Source organism: Mizuhopecten yessoensis, unplaced genomic scaffold (assembly GCF_002113885.1).
Source record: "Mizuhopecten yessoensis strain PY_sf001 unplaced genomic scaffold, ASM211388v2 scaffold2111, whole genome shotgun sequence".
NCBI lineage: Eukaryota > Metazoa > Mollusca > Bivalvia > Pectinida > Pectinidae > Mizuhopecten > Mizuhopecten yessoensis.
Genome location: NW_018404383.1, coordinates 125242 through 146681, shown reverse-complemented (window position 1 = coordinate 146681; position 21440 = coordinate 125242). Strand labels below are relative to the sequence as shown.

Below are 21440 nucleotides of genomic sequence, written 5' to 3'. Positions count from 1 at the left end.
GTTTCTTCTTCAAATTATGACACATTTTTCTTTCATCTTTAAACGTTTTCCCTCTCTTGACTCTAGCAATTACAATTTGATGCTATAGGTTGTCTTTTCTTATGCTATTAATTGAATTTACATGCTTTCAAATGTAAATATTATTATGAGAAACAAATAAATAAAGGTATTTACCGTTTTTCATCAGGTATTTTGTTTAGTATAGGTAAGCATATATTCGTTCCTTAAGAAACACATTTTAAACTAACCCGGGGCTGCACGCGCTGAACTCTAGTGAACCATGTAAGTAGTCCTTGTGTTTCTTACAGAAGACACTTGCCACCATTGTGGGTCTGTGATACAATACGTAAACCGTGGTGAATGGGTAAAATTCGCTGTATCACTGTACCGGGGGCCTTTTCTTTAGTGACGGTGGGGCGTCCTCACGACACTACAATCCGTCACAATCAATACATTCTTATCATACCAAGCATTTATTTTGCTTCTCCAAACTCGGCTAGTTCTATATATAAGTACGTCTATTTTCAGAAAAAGACTAAACAGTCTTGTTGTTAGTTTGTATTGAGAAGGTTAAGAGCAATTGTCCCAAAAGGCTCAAGAATAAACACACGACACTTAAAACCCAGCGGGGCGCGCACGACCGACGACTAGCGTGTCCTTAGTGACGCGCAAGGTTACAGCGCCAGCCAAACACGACAGCCTCCTTTGACCTCTGACCCCACCTCTCGTACCAGACCTCGACTTGTGAACAAACTTCAAAGCAGACGAGTGGTGTGTTGTTTCTGTGCCCTCAAGATAGCCCGCCACAGTTTGAACATTTCAATACGACTACAACGGAATGTGCAAATAGCTGAAGTAGGAATTGACATAAGGAGAGAAAGTCGTCTCTGTCTTGGAGAGGGATACACGTTACGGGACTGTTCGATCGCACGGTGTCAGCACAACACTTATGTTTCCTTTGACACCTAACATTTGTTGTGTTATAAATGAGAGGAGTAGGGAAACAGTGCAAGATTAAAAAGAGAAATGTAGTTTGAGGTTAACGTATCCTCGTATTTATCTCAAATGAATCACTTTTATAAACGAATTACTTAACCACTCTCCCGCCTGTGTGACAACAGTTTCCCCCACTGTGCAATGCTGATGTTTTAAGCGTCAAGTTTGTATATGACAGAGCGGAGGACAGGGTCGCACACACTGGGCGAGCTAAATGGCAAACACAAGGTATATATCCGGGCAACGTTAGGGACAATCGTATCACGACAGAAACAAAACACTAACTAAAACTACAACAAGAAACAGATACAGCATCAGAAGGGCTCTACTAGTGACGACGGTAAAGGCCAGTGTTCAAACCCCACCTACTTACGTTGTAGTTACACGAAGTCCCGACGTCGACCTGTCCGAATTACCACTCGTACCTATTTTTTTATATTTATTCCTTTCAATTACAGGTAATCTTACGACGGTTAGGAAATCTGCTGAGCTTCTGGATCTACCCGCTATCTGAGATACTCTGTCACAAATGTTATTTATAAGTAAAATTTCAAAGAAAAAGTACACATTAACTCTAAAATAAGCGTATTTGTTGATAAGGTCAGAATGTTCCTTGGTCAAGTTGGACCCGACTCGCTCCGATAACACAGTCGGGCGCCCTGTGGGCTATAAGGGTGGCGGGGTAGGTACACATACGCACCGCTCTCCTCATTTGAACCCGGGATCTTATCGGTGAAATTGCCAAGTTTGCCGATAATGGTTTGATATACGGACGTATGAGCTTTACATTCCTATGTGTTCACACCCCGGGTCGAGTCCGTTTGTAAACGCCTAATTCCCTCTATACATCAGAGCCGACAAAGGCCGGCTATCTCGCCCTATGTCACACTCGTTATCCGGTAATGGATTTCCAATTCTCGGACATAGACGAACTGATACCAATGACCTTATACGGAGACGTACGGGGGTCTGTATGGACGAACCGTTACATTTAACCCAGTACAGAGACAAACGGGGGTCTGTACAGACGAACCTATAACTGCCTGTCTCTGTATGGACAAACCAATACTTTTTTGTCGATATACAGTCGAACCTCGTTATCTCGAAGTCGACGGGATCGTTGGGAAACTTCGAGTTATCCGAGTATTCGAGTTAAGCGAGTTCCTATGTTTGGCATAAAGCTTGGTAAAGTGTTTGGTCCAATATGAGGCCATATATGTCATTGATTTCTCTGACAATCAACTATTTAAACAGTCGATAAATGACAAAAAGATAACTATAAAATAACAACTTATTCATAATCATATTCATTAATTAATTAATGTTACAATAAACACACATGCTGTCTCCGACCTCGTGCTATGCTGATAGAAATTTCAATGCGGAAATGAAAGTGCCAAGTCTTTGGTGAAAATAAAGTGCTATTCAAATTGTTTATGGACTCACAGTAATACTAATTGTTGTTAATCAACATTGATGAAGTTTGTTTCTTTATTTGTACACAGTGTTTTTACAGTCAAACACATTTTAATGCCATAAGTTTAATCGAAGTAATTATGACCGAGCGTAAGCTGCTCTATGAGAACGATGTTTACCGTAGCACGTATCAAATAATTAAAGAATATATGATAGACTTGTGAATCTTAAGAAACTTCGAGGTAGGAGATATTTTTATGTAGGATTTTCGTTGTTGGGACCGATGTTTCACTTCGGGATATCCGAGTTTTTCGAGTTTTCAGAGTTCGAATTATCAGAGTTTTTATTACTAAGAATAAGAAGAGTTTTGGCCGGGACCGATGAAATACTTCGAGTTAAACGGGGTCTTCGAGTTATACGAGTACGAGATAACGAGGTTCGACTGTATAGACATACGGGGGTCTGTATGGACGAACCGACAGCACTAACTCTATTCCAAGAAATACGGGGGTTTGTACAGACGAACCTGTACCTGTCTGTCTCTGAACGGACGAACCGATATTTATAATCTTATACGGATACGTACGAGTGTTTGTATGGTCGAACCTATACCTGTCTATCTCTCTGGGACGAACCGATACTTGTAACTTTATACAGAAACGTTCGGAGATGTGTGATTCGATACTTGTCTGTCTGTGCGACAGAATTCATACCTTTAACCCTCTACGGAGGTCAAGCTTAGCTAATATGATTTTACATGATTTTCCTTTAATTTAGGGAAACATCTCGACCAATCAGATTACAAGATTCTCTTATAACGTATAATAATAGCGAATGTCAACCATGTCTAGCTAATGCCTAACTCTTGCTGCGTTGCCAAAATAAACTGATGACGTAGAGAGTAAGTGCGGGGTTATTGACTGAAGCATTCTCCTTACACGGGTATGATAGGCGCAAACTTGTCAATCATTACGTACAACTTTACTTACACTCTTACTAGATCACCAACGTTTGGCCAACTAAGGTCAAATCGACCTACCAAGGGCAGGTCGACCGAACACCGAGAATGTTATGCTCTACATTTAAGAAATCGTTTTCGACATTTAAGATTTCCATTGCATGTTTAATTTCAATGCCTTCACAATCTGGCTTAATTTCACTTAAAGGAATACATTTCAGCTATGTTGACGGCGAAATTGACTTCACGGTATTGTAATTAACACTGAAACCGCTGACACTATTGTCGTTAGCGATTCAAAACAATGGCGGCCAGGTTTGTAATCTTAGATATAAACTCTCCTACAGGGCGTATACTATATTGAGATATAAGCCGAAATGTAACCGTAGCGATGTAATGTATGCGTCTTTTCGTGTTTTTTCATTCGCCACATATTTAATCATAATACGTTGTAATAAACATGTTGCGCGGCGACCGGTGTCATTTCATAATATTGCCCAGCGTCTGTTACGTAAACCACGATCTTTACTTTTTTGTTGATTTCCTTTTTCCACGATTTTTATTTAATAAATGATTGCAAAAAGATTTTGCAAGTGTGCGTAAAATAAATTAGGATAATTCTAAATTTAGGTTTTTGATAGATTCCTTGACTATTTAAAAAGAGTAAAAACTGAGTGTGGCCATGTATAAATGAAGGATGGCCATGCATAAATGAAGGATGGTTTGTTAGCGACCCGTCACTTACCGGCGCGGGCACGTGCGCATGATTGACCCACTATTTTATGTTTTTATTGTGTTCATTTAAATATTGACACTTATTTTGAGCAGTACACGCAGGTGTAAAAGGCATAAGTAGTGATGTCACAAATAACATAATTCGTCATTATGTCTGTCTGTGTTTATTTATTTTCAAATAATTGATTGAAATGTCACAGACGTTGTGAGAACACATAAAGACATTCCTGCAACATCGGATTTTTCGTCATTATTTATTTCATTATTTTGATGTGAATTCATCGTAATGGCACATTTAACTATGTTGAAATCACACGTAACCACGCTAACGACAACTCCATAAAGTCTTGTTACTGTAACTTATATTAGTCGAGTGCACATTGCAAACACAAACACTGTTCCGGACGATCGGCTCTCACTTGAGCTCAACAGGAGTGCTATATGGCCCCGTACGTCTTCCTGTCGAGTGTCTTTGTGCCATACCTAGCATTGGCACGCATTTATTCGAACACCTCCCGTTCAATTGTGAAAGTATAGAAAGACAGACGCGAAGAAGCGGTTAGACAATCGTCTTACCTGTTCGAATTCACTGGTTCGCGGGGGGGCCGTATAGATCCACCTGTGTCAAAGTACATGTATCATGTCAAAGGGTCGGTCACCGGAAGTTCCGGAACGGAATCGGTAATGAGATTTAACGACAAACATTTCATAAACAGTTTCAAAATGTCATGCTTCTTTCCACCTCAGTTCATGTATAGTTTACACTTTGTACCTGTGCCTGTCCATTGTGTACAGTTTGTTTGTTGGTTTGTTCTTTCCTTACCTGTATATACCGACACCTGACCAGGACGGTCCGGCACGTCCATCAACCCGCTGGACAAGTTGACTAAGTATCTGTAATTTACTCTGGCGTCTTGACAAATTAGCGCAGAGTCTCGAAGTGTTAACTTACCCTTACTATGCATACATGTTTGTGGGACATTGTAGAGCTCTGTCGTGATGTGACACACATTTTACCTCTAACCCACAGCCTGTATACCTGTTCGCTGCTAATTATACATATACAGGTAACGGATGCCTGTATACTTACATAGGTATGTGTTAACAAAAATGTCAACTATTTAATATGCTGATAATGGACGACGATATAAGCTATAGATACCGTCATATGATAGCCAATAGTGTTTTCCTATATATTTTCAGGTGAGAAAACTTTTTGAGACGATAACTGCTGTGTGTTGTAACTTTTGTTTGGGATTTACCAAGTATTGGATATCGCTGACGACTTATGTTCTGTGTGTTCGTAACAAGCCATATACAGACTAGGACGGATGGACTCGGGTACATGGTAAGTACGTAGGGTCTATATTTCTTCATGTTTGCTGACTATTGTGTGGGGGAAAAGTCCAATTGGGACAAAGTTGTACATGTATGTGTTGGTGTGATTGACCGGTTTTACATGTTTGAATGGTCTATAATGTCAAAAGGGGTGTACAAAATACACTTGTACAAACAAAACTACACGTGCGACCAGACACACATTAACAACCCTAAGTACGACACGGGCCTTTGTCGTTCAGAGAACTAGGAGGATAACGTGGGAATGGGACAAAGTGACTTGTGCTTGCGGAATTGAAGGATAACTCGTCACGGGAAAGGGGACAACAGGTATCATGGCAGGAAGAGATAACTCGTCACGGGAAAGGGGACGACACGTCTCAAGACAGGAAAGTATAACTCGTCACGGGAAAGGAGACGAAACGTCTCGAGACAGGAAAGTATAACTCGTCACGAGGAGGAGACTACACATCTCGAGGCAGGAAAATAGATCTCGTCCTAGATAATGAGCCGACTCATTCCGCGGCAGGCAAGACTAACTCGTCCCGGGAAGGAGAAAAGGACTCACCTCGAAAAACAGGGAAGGATGGCTCGTTCCGAGAACAGAAGGGGGATAGCTCGTCCTCGTGATACGAGAGGATCAATCATTTCAAACACATCAAAAGATAAATTGACTCAGGGAAGGAGAGGTGACTCCTCTTGGTGACCAGAAGTAATCTGTCGTTCCGGGTATACGAAGAACATATTTGGAATGGGAGGATAGCTTGTCTTAGGACATAAGGAGAATAAATTGTCACACGGAGAGGAAGGAGTTACTCGTCTCGGGTGCATATCTAGCCACCTTCCATATTGCAATATAGTCGCATATTCACACAAAACAAATAGAAAATATTTTGGAAAATACGTATTTTTAATGTAAAAGGTGAAGGGTTGCTTTAGAAAAAGATCTGCTTCCGTTTCAGCAACTTCGTCCGTGTTGCTATGCTAATTGTTTCCCATTCCCTGAAGCTCATTTCGTCGGTCCTAACTAAACACCAGAGATGTATATCTGACGTTGGTAAGTGACTACACGAATGCGACAGTCGGTCTGTTAGCCAAAAACTAGGTGTATAGGCAATATCATGGAATGGTAAATACAGTTTCATAAACCGACGTCTGACGTCATTCGTAATGGCGTGTAGCTCAATAGACCACGCCATTTGTCACCGAGAATAGCTTTATATATGATGTTTGACACTCGGTAAAATGCCTCTGAAACCCCATTTTTTAATTATCATCGATACGTACAAGGTCGAATTCAAAATGCTATTACGAAAGAATGAAGTAATGCTAAGGGGTGTTGGACGGTGTTTGTATCGCCGGGCGACGCGCCTACCCACCGATTACACGAGCTTAACGCCTGAGGCAGCTAAGGCGTGGGGTAATCGACCACTTGTTTAAAAATAATTCACCACTATTGATAAATTGCCTATTAACAGACATCTGTATCATACACTGCAATATTGATAGTAACCGCAGTCTATTTTTATTGAGCCAATATTTATAAGTTACCACGTGGGAGTGATGTGAAGTTTGAGATCGCCACAGCATCGTGGTCTGCTATGGGAAACGTCACTGTACAGTGTCAGAAGTGGACACGCCCTTTTATCTTAGATATGGTGTAAAAACCTTAAGTATATGGGACTTGGAGATATTCATCGAGTGCTTGAATTATTGAGTGATAATACCATAGGAAAATACTAATTCGAGCGGATGCTGACTTACAGCGCAAAATACCCCACACCCGGATACGTTTGCTGAGCTTTGGATTTAAAATAATAAAGATAAATATGTATATTTGTTTAACTTGCGTTTTCCTGTTGGAGGTCATGTGCCAAGTTGACGGCCGTGTAGTATGGAGCGAATGTATACAGCCCGGGGTTTGTGACACCGCATACATTACATATTCGTGTTCAAAGTCATATTTCATCTGTACAATATCAAAATTCTTAAAAATGTTTTCTAAACGATAGAAAATCGACCTAGCACTTGTGGCAACCCGATGGGTGTATAAGCTCGGGTATTCGTTTGTATGCGCGTAACATATCTTACATAACTGTAGCCCGCTTTTAGGGACGCGAGGTACCTGTTTTTTGTATCGGTTTATAAAATACAGATATGTACGCCGGTATTCTATTGAATTGACGACATTCAGGCAAGGCTCTTTCTCCGCGTGTGTATGCATTTACCTTCATTTTGGCCTGCCGAAGGCCAGCCCAGTGAGCTGTTCGTTACAGCGAGACATAGAAAGTAAAATATATATATATAAATGAAATCATGTAAAATGACCAAAAAGGTCTTAAAAGATATTTTCCGATAAGTTTGTGAACTACAATGTCAGGAAATCAACAACAATTGACGATACATAGCCATACATATTGATAATAATGATCTAGGAAATTACGATGTAAATACATTGTAATTATCAAAAATACTTATGAACTTGTATGACGGATTTAGATAGCAGTAGTACATATTGTAAAATGTTATGGAGGCCATACCATGCAGAAACAAATACTCGTATACACTTGTACAACGTACATGAAGTACACATTTTACAATGTAATGCAGACCATACAATGTACAGTGTAGTACATAATATTTATATACACTTATACAACGTACACGAGGTACAGGTTTTACAGATTATGTTGAATATACGATGTAGTATAGATTTTACAAGAAAATGCAGACCATACAAAGCAAAGCAACGTTAATACACATAATATATAGTGTGTAAAATTACCAGTGAATCATACAATGCATTGCACTATTACAATCACAGTGCATGGCTTATTACACTTTTTGTATGTCATGTTTAACTTGTAATATATATATATTACCCTGTACCCTCTTCACTTTTGTCTTATCTTCACGCCAAACATGTAGCTATCTTATAAAATCCGATTTCCTGGCAGTTCACTGCTCACCTCGAAGGGTCGCGAACTGTGCGTGTTAAAATGGCCGTTGATCATCTTACAACGGTTGGTCGTGCTTTCGTCAAGTGGACATTTTGATGACACGTGTCAACCCTACGCGTCACTTACTAGACACGTCTCTGACTGATGGCCGGAGACACGTGCTGAGGCTAATCAAGGTACACGAATATTATGCGTAGGCGTCAGGTAATTTAGAATTAATTCTATCGTAATTTCGTCCTTAATTGGACATGAAAATAGAATATTACGTATATTTAAATACATAAATGTTACCTAAAGCCTATTTATGGCCGCCGGAAATTGCAGAATCTGTGTAACTTTCCGGCTTCAAATATCATGTAAATCTCATTATAGGGGCAGCATTAACTTAAAACCGTTAGGTGTGATTGATATACGTACGAATGTAGATTCTAAAGACATTAGCATATTTAGACCATATCCCAACAAGCCGAGAACACCAAGGTTCACACGTCCCTATACAGAGAGTTTCACAGTCTGCTTCTCCACTTGATACAGGCGGAGTTGTCACAATATCTTCAATGCATGTAAAAATACATCCTTGTTGATGAAGAAATACATCGAAACCAGATCCACGCAAAATAACCCCTGCACTCAATCGAGCACCTGTCTCGTGGGACTTATACCCGTAACCGTTTTGTCATTTAGATGTAAACTTCCGGAAAAAAGCAACCGCGGTATTACACGCTATATATGTGCATGTAATTTCGGTGGCTAACCTACGGGTGTGAATCAGACTCGTGTTGGTCCCACACGCGATCAGGGTGTGTCCGAGGTCGTAGGCCCGGGTGTTGGGTGTCACTCTCAGGTGACATAAGATTCCCCAAACAACTTGTCAAGTATTAATGAAAAGTTACATGTACACAACTGACTTTACCGTAGCGAAAGCGTCTGGACATAATATCTGGCCGAAATGTATTAATTCTCTCAGTGTGTCGATTAGTGAAACTTCTGCTTCCGGAAATTTAAACGACTTATACAGGGAGATATGTCCCATAACCGCAGTCATGTTTGTAGGAAAAACAATGGACGTCCCTTTGTCAAAGGGATTAATCGGAGGTGTATGAAGAATATTTGTGTTACTTTGTCATATGCAGGAAAACAATGAGATGATGTTGTTGTTTGAGGGAAACAGTGGGCGTCCTTTGTTATAAGGAAGATGTTGCTGATTGAGGCTAACAGTGGGCGTCCGGTGTTATAGGGATGATGTTGCTGATTGGAGCAAACAATTGGCGTCCGTTGTTATAGGGATGATGTTGCTGATTGAGGCTAACAATGGGCGTCCGGTGTTATAGGGATGATGTTGCTGATTGGAGCAAACAATGGGCGTCCGTTGTTATAGGGATGATGTTGTTGTTTGAGGAAAACAGTGGGCGTCAGTTGTTATAGGGATGATGTTGTTGTTTGAGGAAAACAGTAGGCGTCCGTTGTTATAGGGAAGATGTTGTTGTTTGAGGAAAACAGTGGGCGTCAGTTGTTATAGGGATGATGTTGTTGAGGAAGGAAGGATATAGGCTTTCCTTTGTCACATGGATGAGGTTGTTGTAAAAAAACAAGCAACATGATGCCTTTGTTGCAGGAATGTTATTGTCAAATGAAGGTCATTGGCATTCCTTTGTCTCAAAGTTAAGTTGTCAAAGGAAGACAACGAGTATTCTTTTATTACTGGAATGAAGGTAAATAATGGGCATCACTAGAATGAAGTTGTTGTTAATTGAAAATAATGGGCATCAGTGGAACGAAGTTGTTGTTAATGGGAAATAATGGGCATCACTGGAATGAAGTTGTTGTTAATTAGAAATATTGGGCATCAGTGGAACGAAGTTGTTGTTAATGGGAAATAATGGGCATCACTGGAATGAAGTTGTTGTTAATGGGAAATATTGGGCATCACTGGAATGAAGTTGTTGTTAATTAGAAATATTGGGCATCAGTGGAACGAAGTAGTTGTTGAAGGTAAACAATGGGCATCACTTGAATGAAGTTGTTGTTAATGGGAAATAATGGGCATCACTGGAATACAGTTGGTGTTGAAGTAATGAACATCTTGTTGTCACAGAGTGGCTTCTACAACTAGAGATTTTACAATGAACCAAAGTTTCGTCATAAAACAAAACCACTAACCCGTGTAAGGGAATATAATGTAAGCGTTTCAAATCGACAAAAATCACATTTGCCGTGCGCTATTTAAGTTTGAACGGAAGTTGCTCGGAATGAATGAAAGAATAATAATTTATCTTACGTTATTTTAAACCAGTCTATTTTTTAAAACTTTTTGTTTGCTAATTTGTCGCTTACTTATTGTAGTTTAGATCAGAATTTCAACGCGAAGGACACATTCCTTTTAAAATACAATGCTGTCCCATTTTCGTACGAATACGAAACTAAGCATACACACCTAACTGAAACAGTATTTGCACTTTTAATTATAGGATATGAATAACTGAAGTACTCTAAACCTTAATCTTCTTGTCAATTGTGTGGTCAAGATTTGCGCTAGGCTTTCGAACCGCTGGATACGATACTATATTAGAAGGAGCAAACATAACCAATATTGATTTAATAAGTGATCTCTAGCGTCCAGTAAAAACTGGTTGTACTTGCGGGCAACCTCCCACGAAGGCTCGGACCACGGTCATCTTTATACTGACAATGCAAACGGAACCGCTGTACACGTCCATAGGTCCGTTACAAATACATCGCTACCCCCGACGGTCGCAAGGCCTTTGTCTGTAAGCAAGCAGCTCCTCTTCCGAACCTCAAAATGCATTAGGAAATCTGGACCAGGAACTGCTTACAGGAAGTGGAAATTATCGTACATAAGTTTACACTATTCGCCGTATATAATTTTGTTTTGTCGTTTTGAACACAAATGTGTCCCAAATACTAAATACACATTTTGAAGATGAAGGCATATGACGTGAAAATTCGAAACAGAAGTAGTTTTAAAACACGTTTTGAAGAATAAACCTGAATTTAATTATGAGATGACCTTGCGTGTCGTTCTGTGTGATTAGAACTGTGTTGACATTGCCTGCTTACCAAACACAAACACCCGTCGTGAACTGATCATCACTTGACTTTATACAGGTACACTCCCAAGTCAACACGTTTGCTCGACAGAACGGCAATGAACCCTATCTTTAAACTTCCACGATACATAACCATATTGGAGTGGTGTTAGCATGTCTTGTGAAGCTGACACAGGCTTACCACGACCATGCTGGAATCTCGTCGGTCCTTGTTTTTCAATCATTGTTGACGACCTCTCACGTTGAAACGATTCATCGCCACCAAAACCATTTTTCAAACCTGTCGAGTTTTGGGTGTTACGGAGTGCAGCGCGGATGCGGGTCGACATATCAGGGCCTGTAGCCCACGGTACTTGTATGTAGACTATGTGTTTACATGTGTTCTCGGCTTGGTCGGTTTCATTCATTTTCTTCCTTCACATGTACAACTTATTTGGTGACAACACAGGTCAGCGTAGGGTCACCGTCTCATATCCATCTTATCACCCTCTGCCTCCTGTGGTATCATTGCGCAACATAAAATAGTGCCCGCCCTGGTCATGTCAGTGCACCACGTCACACTTTTTCCTGGTCGTCTGCTCGTGAAATATGTTTATTTAACTGATGACACTTTTACGTAAACAATATTGATACCTGACCGTTCTCCCCTTAGAAACAAGGGTAGATCGGTGCACACGCTTATTTGAATGCTAATCGTGGGAATAGCGAATACCTCACCTTAGGTCTAAGTTTATTTCAATTGTGACAATGTCTTTCATTAAAACGTGATAAACGCCTTTAATTCTTCAAAATCCAGTGCTGAAATAGTTGGATATATATCACAATGTATAAGAACGTTGGTGTGTAGGGATGTGCCAAGGGCCACACATTCATGAGATATAGGTACTTATACAACATGACAGGTATGGACACTTATGTTAATTAGATTGGTATGCATACCTATGTCAAATTATCACGAAACCTGTCACTGTATTAACAGGCAATTGCCATCAACGAACTTCTAACTGGAACTCTGGCTATTAATCTGCAGCCTGATTGACATCGTTTCCCACTTCGTTCTCAAATGATTTTATTTGTTGAAATTCAAATAAACATTTCTTTTTCGTTTTACAATCCTAATTTAAATAACATGCGACGGCAATAACGTCTATATCTGTATATATTTATGTCATAATAGAACGCTGCTGCAATAAATCGTTCACTGCAGCACTACAGTTATATTTTACAGCTCGTACAGAGATTGTGACGTTGATGTTACTTACCGGACATCATGCCGTGGATATTACATATCGGACATTACGGCGTAAATATAGCATCCATGTACTGGACATCAGGACGTTAATATGACCTAATACACAGTTTGCTGGTACATCGAAAATCCCGCCATTACTTCACATTATTGCCTGGCAGAGTTTGCTTTGTTGAAATGCACTCTAAGTTAACCATGCCATTACATGTTTCTATAAAAAATATGTAATATATGCGTCCTATAGATCGTTACACGATATCTAATTTATAGGTATGACTTGACGTAAACGCCATTCCCACCTTATACTGTATTGATATTTTCTCCGCTCACATGGACATGTTGAAAATATACCAAATCACGTTTAAAAAAGTTGAAAAAATACCCTATTATCTTCAGGGCCACGCAATGCAAGATCGGTTTTATGCATGCCTGTGTTTGTTAAACATTTTTTATTTAAGCTTTTTTGAAGTGGAATCCCATTTATCGAATTATAGGGTTAGTGATTAGATAAACGATGTGTTACGCGACTTTACAGTAATTCCTTCATGTCTGACGCCATACCATGGTAGATAACAGAGAGGTTCCGAGACTCTTGCTCCTTTCTCTCTCGGGGTCATCACTCGGTTACGTGCGTTGTAACATGGTTACTACTGTACCTGAAGGGCGCTGATGACGTGCGACAAGACAGACAAGAGACCGAGAAATCCATTTCATGTTTGCACGTTTCGGACAGTCGTCGTGACATACGAGTCAATGCATGGGCACTAGACATTGAGTGAGTTAAAATTGTTGGCCCAAACAGGATCATTACAAAAAAAAATTCACATAAAGTCAACTGTATTGCGCGATGAACGGGTGGTATGTGTTGGTTTACCAGAGGTCTGACGGTATTACGTTGTAAACAAATGATATGCTTTGATATTTGTCATTTTTTTTGTGAAAATTTTCAACAGCGATTGGTTGATTTACAACATATGCCCATGTATTTCATTGTCAATAGTAGATTTGGTGATTTACCAGAGGTTCAACCGGATAGCATGGTAAACGGATATTTGGTGGATTTGTCAGGGTCTGCCGGTATTGGAAAGTCAACAGATATTTGGTTGATTTACCAGAGGTTCAACCGTATACCATTTTCAGAGGTCAGCCGGTATTAGAAAGTCAGGAGGTATTGTTAAATTACCCAAGGTTCGACCGTATTACGTGGTACACAGCCTTTACTCGATGACCTTCCTGTGGCTTGACTTTATGCATATCTGAATAATGGCTATATACAGGGTACATAAGCTGTTAATGCACCACGAGACTCGCTAAGGAAGTCGATACCACGGATTTCTGTCGGCCAGACAATGGTATCCCCAACCAACCCGCATTTCCTTACCGGGAGGTAGGGGCGTGCCTGACTTTGCCACCGTTGTCGGGGTTAACCGCATGCTTTAGACAAAAGTTAATCCGCTGTTGAATTCAAACACAAGGTTAATCCCGATTAAACAGAAAATTAAGGTTGAAGATCTCACGGCTTTCCAATGAGGTAGTCAAGTGCGCATGTGTTGGGAGCCACATTTTGACACTGTACGGCAGAATGTGAAGAATTCGCCGGCGTAGAATGCTACCTACAGATGTGTATTTGATGTTGTCTTAAGTTCGTACTTATGATATACCTACAGGAGCCAAATGACACTGAATGTATTGTGATCAAAGCGTACCTAAAAGCGTTGTCACTAAAGTCTTTGAGAATGGTTTGCTGAAGTGCGAACTACTTGACCACGTGGTTAGATTCTGTTTGTCCTGACCGCCTCGCATGCGTTGTCGACGTCATCTCAGAAATACACTTAGTGACACCAGTAACGCAATGAATGTGTGGAAAATTGTAAATAGTGATTTTTTTAATATTTTAGAAATGAAGTTATGAGGGTCAGGTTGTAAATCATGTCGCGCCTCGACCCTGTCATTCTGCAATGAAAAGCACAAGCTTTATTTAGACTCCTATCTCGTCGTTCTACGAACACATGCTGTGATAAGATCACGCCGGGGCGAGGACGGGCGAGTAAACATATCACCAGGCTATTTCTGGGTAGGTGTTATCGGCACCCGATCACAGACCGTAACGTCGGATATAGACCCTAATAGTCGACTAGGGCGTAATCAAATAACTAACCTCGATTAATATAGAAATATTTCTTGTATCATTTTACAAAGTATTATCCCGGAAGCATAAACAGACCTTAACGGAAAGGTATAGTGGTTGTTCACCTTCATAAAGTCAATATAGACACCACGGAGTGTGGCATTTATCGGTAATTCGATTGTGAATTAAAAATAACGAAAGCAAATATGTTTAATAAGTATTTTACGATGAAAGTTCATTACTTCAGGGGCCGTATTTTTCTGACGACAAACGCCTGAATGAGAACTCGAACAGATGCAATAGGATAAAAATAGTGTCGAGCCTTTTAGGCATGAACATCAGGTGTTCTGTTGTTTTTTTGTGAGGTAAATGTTCGTTAAAAATATCGCTAATATCTGATGAAATTTATATATGGACACAGTTAACCCAAGTTAGACATTGCCTTGTAGAAGTTACGAGCCAGCAAATCACGAAGTCAGCCGTTTTAAGGAGATGTCAATTGATAGGATATATGTTTTACGATATTTGAATATTTGCTGCATCAAAGTCATTTTCTTAAAACAATGACCGAGGACAACTTTTTGCAATATATTCATTTTGCGTTATATGAAATGACGAATAGAAATTTTATTAGAACAGAAGAAAAGGAAGAAAAACAACATCGCAAGTGAATATTTTATACGTTTTGGGATCAATGAATTGATGAAAAATCCCATTTTACAAAATTTTAAGTGTAATATCCAACTATTAAGGACTAATAACAAACAGTTTTGTTTGATTTTATTTTGTTTAACGTCCTATTAACAGCTAAGGGCATTAATGGACGTGCCTCCGTATGTGTAAAGTAAGCGCGCTTGTGTGTACGTGTGCCGGAGACAGGGTATGTTGATGTATTTTGCTCCTTGCGATAGCTACCTCACTGCAATACCATGCTGAAGGCCCCAGCAAGTATTTTACCCGGTCACATTATACTGGCAACGGGTAAACCAGTTGTACAATATAGCGATAACACTAAATCCTGAACGTTAAGCAGGGAATAGCAACTACCATTTTAAGGAGCTTGGTATGTCCCGGCCCTGGTACAAAACCCATTACCTACCCCCACCTGGGTAAATGCTCAACACTTAAAGCAGGCATTGTAGTAACAAATAGGCCAACTGAAGTTCAACGTAGAAACTTCGCATCGGAGTCATTACATCGAAAAACTTATCGAACTGTAATAATAGATAAACAGCGTTTTCAAGTTGAAGGCGTTGGATTTTGTTGTCTTTTCACCACAGAAAATGTAGTTAACATTAATATCAATATTTGTTTATGATTAATTGATTACAATATGATTTCTGTTTGTAATATGCATATATGATCAGTTTTGGTTTTTAAAGCTGGCTGGCTGGCCAGCGATGCTTGTTTTAAACTTTTTACTCCAAATTGTTTAGAAATGATGGTATACTGAGGTTCGTCTTTTCGGTCATCTGTGCGTACCAATATAGTAAATTCTGATATAAAAGTTTCTTGACATATTGGCTTGTTGAAATTAAATTAACAGTTCTAAACTTAGGTTTACCATTGCATGTTCTTGAAGCCGGTTTTTTTAATCAATATTCCTTCATTAGCTCAAGGACCTTATCATTGCTGATAAGTTAAAACTTCAAATTAGGATAATCAAATCGAAAAATAATGAAACACACACACACACACAAAGTATTTATTTTACACATTTCATCTTTAGATAAACTTACATAGAATCGCCCAAGGTTCTGAGGAAGATATATTGACTTTATATTGGCAGGAGGATACGAAGTACATGTATATAGGTTTGCATCAATTTAAACTTAAACAGAATCATATGATTATCCTGGGAAAAACTTTGCTGTAAGCATGCCAAATTTGTAAACATGAAAATCCGAAAACATCGCCTGCAGTTTTGATTTGTCCTCTCATCCCAGATTTTGCTGCCTTACGTAACTCCAACATAAGATGACGCGCGGAGAAACGTTTCAGGGATAGTACACTTAGCATACGCCCTTATTGTGACGCCTTACAGCGTTACGTTGACCACAATCAGCTGAAAGGTGCAAAATTTAAACATGCATACCAGGTATGTAGAAACCCAAGGAGCGTACTCTATAAATGTCGGCATTCCAGCAGGCGTGGAAGTTATAATTAATTTCAGTCACCGGTGAGAGTTCACTTTACGAAAAACAAGGGCGAGTTAATTAGTCAATGGTACACCACAACAGAGGAAGAAGTTGGTGAATTACTCTACACCAGGTGACGAGGTTGGAGTCGTACATATCAAAAGGGAACAAGGTTAAGGACATGCACCAAAGGACAAGTTCGGATACATACTCTGCAACAGAGAACGAGGTTGTATTTGCACACTGCGTCTTAGGACGAAGTTGGAGACATACATTGCACCAGTGAACGAGGTTGGTGACATTCATTTCACCAGAGGACGAGGTTGAAGACATACACTGCATCAGAGGACGAGGTTGTAGTTCCACAATGCATCAGAGGACGAGGTTGGAGACGGAACTAGCTTGGATATATACTCTGAACCAGGTGATGAGGCTGGAGGGTAAATTTCTTGATTGTATAAATTAAGGCTTTCCTTTACGCACGTGAATGCACGCATTGATGCGTGTATTTTTTTCATTGGCGTCCACATTCTAACTTGTATCGTTAATGTAACGAAGCTGTCCACAATCGAATTTAATACAGAGCCTATGCTAATTGCCTATATTTGTGTCACAATATGGTAGGCATAATAAAATTAAAACCAAACCAACAAAGAAAATCGGTAATATATATTTCACCGCAAAGATAATTTGACGTCGACGAACATCACGACCATATGATGAATGACGTTGAATCTCGTAAAAGAGTAAACAGTTAATAAAATTGTACAGCTGTCGTGCGTAAAACACAGCTCCAAATTATCTAATGCAAAAGAATATCAATAAGATTACCGCTATTGGATTTACATAGAAGGTTTGAGTCTACCAGGTAGATTTATTGTTCTTTGTCTGACTACATGTATATTTTTATCAGTTATTCCGGTAAAGAAGAAGTTTATATTAGAGCACTAAGCCTACACACCTGTCACACGTACGAATAGTTTATGTTGTAAAATTTATACACGCAGAGGTCGTTTGTGGTGTGCGTTCATTACGTATATAAAACCTCCAATTTAAGCCTGGGTACCGGGTATGCATCCGTGATGAGATAGAGCGTTCGAAAGATCAAGATTAAAGCGAACAAACGATCGAAATGATGTGACTGTACGAATCTTTTCACTGCACTGTACACACGAATATTGGAGCGTAAATTATTCTGAATAAATGACATTTTAAGAGCCAAGCCTATCGGATAAGTTAAGGAATTCAAGCCTTTCAGTTTGTTAAAAGGCAGTAAATATTTTTTTTTATCCCCGTCAATGCAGCTGCACTCGATTTGAGTCTAACGACGTTTGTAAAGGTGAAAGAAGACTCGCTACAGTAAATCCGACTGTTTGCTAACTGAACATGATACATTCCGCCTTCTCCTGACACAACAGGATAATGAGAATGTGTTACTTACAATGTATGTTAGTGAATGTTATCCTTAGACAGTCGAAGTTTAGCCCCAGTAGACCTGTTGCTGAATGTGGTCCACATACCAGCACATTAAATCTGTGACTAAATGAGGTCCTCAGACCAGCGTAATAATTCTGTTATTGAAAGTGTAACTGAAAGTGGTCCTCAGACCAGCGCAGTAGTTCTGTTGTTGAAAGAGGTCCTCAGATTAGCGCAGTAGTTCTGTTGTTGAAAGTGGTCCTCAGACCAGCGCAGTAGTTTTGTTACTTAAAGGTCCTCAGACCAGCGCAGTAGTTCTGTTACTGTATCTGATCCTCAGACCAGCGCAGTAGTTCTGTTGTTGAAAGTGTTCCTCAGACCAGCGCAGTAGTTCTGTTACTGTATCTGATCCTCAGACGAGCGCAGTAGTTCTGTTGTTGAAAGTGGGCCTCATACCAGCGCAGTAGGTTTGTTACGTAAAGGTCCTCAGACCAGCGCAGTAGTTCTGTTCCTGTATCTGATCCTCAGACCAGCGCAGAAGTTCTGTTACTGTATCTGATCCTCAGTCCAGCGCAGTAGTTCTGTTACTGTATCTGATCCTCAGACCAGCGCAGTAGTAAGTTTGTAACTGAAGGTGTTCCTCAAATAGGGCTAGTATCGTTTGTGGTGGATACAGGTACACATCGTAGACAACGGACAGCTTCAGAAAATGACCTGATTCACCAATTGTTGCTTTCAACAGGAAGTTTTTATTATCCCCCAAACTGATTCCAGATTCATTTTCGAAACAGTGCGATAATTTCATCTAATGAGATTGACTATTGAAACCAGACAGTAGTATGCATATGGGTCAAATGTATTTTCAAACAAAATAGAACAACGATGTCTTTTAAGTCTAACTTGAAAAGCATTGCAAAATTGAGCTAGATAGTCTGTTGTGTATCTTCATTTGATATTTTTTCTCTGTTTTGTTATATGGCCAGTTCTTTGGAATTTGTTAACGATGACGATAACTGTTTTGTGAATTGTTTGTCAAAGTTGTAAAAACTAGTAAACAAAGGCAGCAACAGCAACCCACACCAGGAACGAACATGTGAAAACTTGTACTTTCTGTTTTTTTAATTTCTATTTATAACTATTTCTGGTATTCGAGTGCATATCTTTGACACAAATGTAGACACGGTTGGGCGCTGGCGTAAATGTTGTGTTCAATAGAGAGGGTTTATGTCCTAATAAGTGGCGCATGTTTTCAGGAGTCATCTGCCCTACATTTACGCTGATAATCTCATGAATAAGTGTTGTATGTTTAGTGAGCTGGTGAGATGAGGCGCGAACTGTCGCATTGAGATCTCGCGTCGGTACCTACCCCATGCTCACGGGATCCTAGTCAAACGTGCCCCAGGTACATAACCTTGATTGCTGGCTTTTTCTGTGGATGTTTGGAATAATATATTTATTTATCTTACAGTAGTTGAATTTGAAGAAAAACCGTGATGATGATGTCTGTTTTGTAAGGCCGTGAACCATGAGTGTAAATACATCGTATCGAACTCTCCCGGTGAGCTCATTGCTAATATACATTGTCCATCTGGTAAGGTCGGTCCAAGTGTTTATTTTGATACTAAACGATGATGTAGCTGAATTCGGTCCTTTAGAAAACACTTGTGGTCAACAAATGATCCCAGCTGGACACTACGAGGACAATACAAGATGGACACTGGTCATCCCGGACCGTAGACACTTAAGGGCCGAAAGTCATTACCACACTCGGAGTTGTGAGGTCTCAAGAATGTACTTGGTCAATACAAAACGCGTATAAGTGATGAAGGGAATCCGTGGTATGTTGCCCGGAATGTAACATCGGTACTTACTGGCGACAATCAGCAACGTCATAGAGCAAATTTAACGCATCCGGGAATCTCACTCCAGCTTCGGTCTGGAAATTAGAATCCGTCTTCCGTAACTGATGAAGTCATTACATGTCATCCTACCACAATTCTATAGCATTAATGCTTTGTAAATTGGTGTCACTTCTCACGATAAGTCAAATTATGCTATACAAACGTGTGAACTTATTTAGATAATTGTGCCCGATTATGCACAGATCACTCCACGTGCTCAACGATGGTGTCAGTATCGGTAAGGTACACACCTCTATTCAGTGTAGCACAGTCACTTGACATTCATGCTCTATAGCTAAAAATGAGCGGGAGCCTGAAGTTGGTTCCTAATTCCTAGTCCCTAGTTCTGTTTAAGAAAAAACCGAAATGGGGAACCAGACCCTACTACCACTTCAAGCTCCCAAAATGAGCCAGAATGATAGAAAGGCCTATTATTCATCTCAGACGTTTGTTTTGTGTTTGAATTGAAACAAAGCAATGCACATAGTTGCTCTATGTGGTAAAACGCTGCATCTATCTCAGCAGTGTTGTCAGCGAAACCAAAACTTGAGTCAGAGAATGGCAAGTTCGTGTTACGAAGATTATTTTTTCAATGAGGCATGCACTTGACCCAAACGTCTGAACAGCCTACATATACTGACGTCACAGAGTACTTCCAGGCTGAATAAGGTTTAATGTAAAAATTGGTTTCGTTGAAAATAACGTTATTTCAGTCAGTTTTATTGAAAGTTATTATGGTTGATAAAAGTATTCTTCATGTAGGTTTTTAAAACTGTTCTTTATTCAGCACGAGTGTGTAATATGACGTTACTCCCTAAATGTACCAATCAATGTCTGGCAATCGTTTTGGCGAATAACGTGGTTCTTTGAAAATGGTCAAATGAATGGTAAAACAACTTTTTTCGATGATTAAATAATATCGTCTCGTCGATATATAGAATGTTCATACCTTTACTTAATTAAAGACGACGCTTACGTAGTTAATCGTATCAGAAACTTTATTGCACTGAGTATAAAAATAACAAAAAGTGTTACTGTATTATTTTTTTCTCTTTAGAAAAGGTTTTCTTGATTGCACAAATCTCTACAATACCACTCTTACTTTGTATGAAAATAAAGTCTCTCCTGTCAAATATC

At 39.7% G+C, this 21440-nt stretch overlaps 1 protein-coding gene across 2 annotated transcripts in view; it reads left to right on the top strand.

Annotated features, from left to right (window-relative positions):
• The window catches only part of LOC110445202, a 55440-nt gene that overhangs the window by 8906 nt on the left and 25094 nt on the right, over positions 1-21440 (top strand). The window contains exons 1-2 of one of the 2 annotated variants that reach the window (XM_021489686.1): positions 5140-5199; positions 5309-5453. The gene's annotated coding sequence lies outside the window, so the exon portion shown is untranslated. Of the gene's footprint in view, positions 1-5139; positions 5200-5308; positions 5454-21440 lie in introns of those variants that run through there. The other variant, XM_021489685.1, reaches the window with a different exon arrangement.